Genomic DNA, 5,101 nt, shown 5'->3' with positions numbered 1-5,101 from the left:
TGCCAAATGTGCTTTTTGGAGAAGTAGTGCCAGTCATTTTAAAAATTATCTTCTATTGAGGTAAAATCACATAACATTAAAATTAACCATTTTAAAGCATACAACTCAGTGGCTTTTAGTACATTCACAGTGTTGTGCGATCATCACCACTATCTAAGTCCAAAACACTTTATCAACCTGAAAGGAGACCTTGTACTTATTAAGCAGTCACTCCCTACTCCCCCTTAACCTGCAATCCCTGGAAAACCACTAACCTACTTACTGTCTGTACTGTGGATTTACCTATTCTGGATGTTTTATATAAGTGGAATCATACCAAATGTGACCTTTTTTGTCTGGCTTCTTAGCATAATGTTTTCAGGGTTCATCCGTGTTGTTGTATGTGTCAGTACTTCATTCTTTTTGTGGCTGAATAACATTCTATTGTAAGGATGTACCACAGTCTGTTTATCTGTTCTTCTGTTGATGGACAGTTAGGTTGTTTCCACCTTTTGGCTATTGTGAATAGTGCTGCTATAGACATGTGGTGGCAGTTTAATACAAGAAAAAAGTTATTTCCAAAGTTCATGGTTTCCTTGTGGAAGGTGTAGAGTCCATGCAGGTTATATATCATGGGTTGCGACTAGTAACTCTAAAGCTTTTGTAATTTATTTGGGAAAGATGACTTGTCACTGTGGTTTTCCCATTCATTCATCCCAGGTGAATCAGATATTGGAGTGGTTAGCGATAACAGCACAGGCACTGACTGCTTATTTTGGGAGGAACAAATAAGAACGCTTTATGAGATCAGAGACAAAATGTCATCATAATAGCAATCGTAAATTATTAGATGAAAGTCAACATTGTGCTCATCAAGTGATCGAGACATAAATATTTTATTCCTTAAAGGCCTTATAAAAACATAAATTTAGGAGATAAAGTACTTTAACAACAACAAAACAGTATGAACCATGGAGGTGCTTAATCTCTTGGGTCCAGTTTATTTAATATGTGGTCATCTTTGTGTCCTTAAATGCTTCAGAAATTAGATATATAACACTTTAAAGGCAATAAGGTCACTGTTTTATAATCCTAGAATTCAAGAACTCTCCAGAAATGTTTTTAGGCATATCCAAGTAAGTTTATTCTTTCTCTGTACAGAACAAATCCAGCTCTTTCACAGCCTTTCTTCTTGGTTAGCTCTTTCAATTTTAAGCCATTGGTTTTCAACCACACTGCACATTAGAACCACCTGATAACATTTTCTAAAATACCATTGTCTATGCTGCCGCCCAGATCAACTGAATCAGAATCTCTAGGGACAAGCCCAAGCATCTTATTTATGTAAAGATCTCAAGTGATCCTAAGGTGCTGCCAGAGTAAGGGAGTAGTGCTTTAAACCAGTGGTTCTCAAACTTTATGAGCATCAGAATTACCTACAAGGCTTGTTAAAAAGAAGCTGGGTCCCACACTCAGGTTTCTGATTCAGTAGTTCTGGGTAGGAGCTGACATTTTGCATTATGAACAAGATCCCAGATGGTGCTGATGCTGCCAGCCCAGGATCCAATTTTGAGGATGATGAATTAATCTTGTCCTTTTCACTCAGTGAAGATGAGGACTGGTCAAAGTCCTCCATATAAATACCCTGAAAATGATTCTTTTCCCTTATTTTAGAGAATTTCCTTTAGGATGGTAAGATAATGGGCCCCATAGTCAGAATGCCTGGTTAAAATGCCACTTGTATATAACTTTGGTCAAGTTCCTTATTTTATAAAACCCCAGTTTCTTCATCTGTGAAATGGGTATTATATGCTTGTTTTGAGGGTTAAATTTGATAATATATGTAAAATGATTGACATACAGTAAATATATTTGTTAACTTTTCTTGATAGCTTTCATCTTCAACTATTATAACTTTCCTTTGGTCTAATTGGCTATCAAGTTCTGTGCTTCTTATTGGTGTAACAAATAAGGAAATGTATGTTAAAAATCAGGAGGATAGTTAATTTGGGAATTCAACCGAGGTTCTCAGAGAACTGACTGAGAGTTTATATATATGTAATGATTAAAAGCTTCATCTCTGGAGTCAGAGAACCCTGGGTTTGAGTTCTGTCCAAAACTTCTCTGTTTTCCTCTGAAAAATGATGGTAATAAAAGTTCCCTACATATTGGGTTATTGTGATTGTAACAGAACAGATAATGCAACTACAATGATTAGCACAGTCCTGCACATATCTTAGGTATTCAATAAATGTTAACTATTATTAAACTGAGGGTAATTGATTCCTAACTGCTCCTTTAAATATAAACTCTCCTTTTTCCTCTTTTGAACTGGTGTGTTTTTATAGCTCTTTGAGGTATGTTAGGAAGGAATGTAAATTCTCCAAGGGGAATGCAACTATTGAAAAGAAATTTGTTTACTATTTCCTCAACACTCTTCTAAATGCAAGACCGAAAAGCAGTGAAGATTTACTTTTCAAACACTGAATAACTTCACTATTATTTCCATTGCCAGAATTAAGAGAAAAGCTGTTGAAACTCCTGGTCAATCATTAGTTTCAATTTCAGGCCTTCAGTTGGGCATTTCTGTCAGTGGACAGCCTTACAAAATAGGGCTGCTGCCAGTTCTCTGCTGTGACTTCCTGGCTGGGATGTAGGGAAGTCCTTCATACGCTCTCTGGCAGTGTAAGTGGAGAAACCTCTATTTCAAAGGCTTTTTTTTTTTTTTGTATTTTTTATTTGACTACAGAATGGAAATAATCCCCCAAATACTCTGGACATGATGCAAACTGATCTTGAGGGACTGCAATATAGTCTTTTCCATAGATATAGTGACTGGGGGTATTGTTTTATTCATTTTGCAAGAAAGGGTGACTCTGCTGTTGATAGCAGTAAGTCTTGTTTCCCAAAGTGTGGTACAAATTCCACTGGGGATATGAGATATTTGATGGGTGTTGCATGGACAGATGCTTATTTTAATATTTAGTGTTTATTTTAATATACATTAGGAAAAAGCACACATGCTTGTTTTCCCAGATACTCTTGTTTAAGGTAAATCTAAAATACATAGAAAGCTTAAACTTTGAGGTAAGGAAACAGGTAAACAGTAGTATAAGGGGCATGTATGCAGTTTTGATAAATACAGTGAAGGTGAATGTGATACAGATTCAGGAAACATTTTGCAAAACATGCAGGCTGTTTGGTACCTCAGGAGCTAACAGTCCATCTGTATATATCACAAGTAGAAGGAACATTTACCGATAGAGAATGAAATGGCTATGACAATCTTTTCCATTTTTGTATGGTTGTCTTCTATTCTAGACTTTCTTTCTTTGCCACAATTGTCCCCTTTAAAGATTTTTACTAAAAGTGAGTGGCAGCAGGAAAGCAGACTAAGATGACAACAGCAGCTAGGCCAACTTTTGAACCTGCAAGAGGGGGGAGAGGTAAAGGAGAAGGTGATTTGAGCCACCTCTCAAAGCAATATTCAAGCAGAGACCTACCCTCTCATACAAAGATAAAATATAGACAGACCACTCAGGATGCCCCTGAGGAAGTTCAGAACCGTGACTTCAGGAGAGAGTTGGAAGAGAGAGAGAGAGCTGCTGCAAGAGAAAAAAACAGAGACCGACCAACCCGAGAACATACAACCTCCTCTTCAGTGTCAAAGAAGCCTCGGTTGGACCAGATTCCCGCTGCCAACCTCAATGCAGGCGACCCTCTAACAGATGAGGAAGATGAAGATTTTGAAGAGGGGGGGCTTCCCTGGTGGCGCAGTGGTTGAGAGTCCGCCTGCCGATGCAGGGGACACGGGTTCATGACCCGGTCCGGGAAGATCCCACATTCCGCGGAGCGGCTGGGCCCGTGAGCCATGGCCGCTGAGCCTGCGCGTCCGGAGCCTGTGCTCCGCGATGGGAGAGGCCACAACAGTGAGAGGCCCGCGTACCACAAAAAAAAAAAAAAAAAAAAGATTTTGAAGAGAAGAGTGATGATGATGATACTGCAGCTCTTCTTGCGGAGCTGGAAAAAATTTAAAAAGAAAGAGCTGAAGAGCAGTCCAGGAAGGAACGAGAACAAAAGGCTGAAGAAGGAAGGATTTGTATGGAAAACATTCTGAGTAGAAACCCTCTCCTTAATCTCACTGGCCCATCCCAGCCTCAGGCCAACTTCAAAGTTAAAAGAAGGTGGGATGATGATGTTGTTTTCAAGAACTGTGCAAAAGGTGTAGATGATCAGAAGAAAGACAAAAGATTTGTAAATGATACGCTGCGATCTGAATTTCACAAAAAGTTCATGGAAAAATATATTAAATAGTACAGTTTTATGTGCTTAATTAAAGGCTATAAAATGTAAACGATATGACTTTATTTTGGTTTTTTTGTTTTTCTCTTCCCCCCCCCATCTAAATTGTGTATAGGCTTCCCTAATTTTAAGTTCCAAAGTATCTTTTCCTTTATTGATTCCTAACTTGATAAGGACTGGGAATTGGTTTCACCAGTTGCCATCTCAGTATTTCCAGTCATACGTTTTTCTTTTGAATATGGGAAAAGGAATCTGCTTGTAATAAATATTTTTAATAATCTGTCAAAAAAAAGATTTTTTACTAATTACAAGAGAAAGATAAAGAGGAAAGAACCAACACACATGTTCAGTGAAAAATAAGGTATACATTTTTTAGATTTAATGGGTGCTTCATTTAAGATTACCATTAAAATGATGTCTTTGCCTATCAATTTATGAAGTAAGAGCCTGGTTAAAGCCATTATATAATATTTTCACATGTTTTATATGCCACTGGAATTTATTTTCTAATTTAATTGCCAAATTCCTAATCTGATTAGATTCTTAGGGGAAGCAAAATTAGTGTTGGAGAAAAAAATAGATAAAATAATGTTTTCTTTACTTTTGTGCAAGTCATGCCAGGCTGTATGTTTCATGTAAGATTAATAGAGGAGTGTTTCAGTTCTCTTTCACTTTATCAGAGGCAAACACTTGCTAGTTTATCTTACCATCCCAGGAAACAGAATGGGGTGATATATGCCACAAGTCTAGTCATAAAAGAAGTTCTTGAAAATAAGGTCATCTTGTTGAATTGGCCAGAAATGAGTTGGATAACAAGTCA

At 37.5% G+C, this 5,101-nt stretch overlaps 1 pseudogene across 1 annotated transcript; it reads left to right on the top strand.

Annotated features, from left to right (window-relative positions):
- The first annotated feature begins 3,353 nt into the window (after nt 1-3,353).
- Nucleotides 3,354-4,435, top strand: LOC309974444 (spliceosome-associated protein CWC15 homolog; annotated as a pseudogene). The gene is made up of 2 exons: nt 3,354-3,755; nt 3,950-4,435. The product of its transcript is annotated as a spliceosome-associated protein CWC15 homolog (transcript).
- The last annotated feature ends 666 nt before the right edge of the window (nt 4,436-5,101 follow it).

The sequence above is a fragment of the Leucopleurus acutus genome (genome assembly GCF_964270905.1).
Source record: "Leucopleurus acutus genome assembly, chromosome: 17".
Taxonomy (NCBI): Eukaryota; Metazoa; Chordata; class Mammalia; order Artiodactyla; family Delphinidae; genus Leucopleurus; species Leucopleurus acutus.
This window is presented reverse-complemented; position numbering and strand designations above follow the sequence as displayed.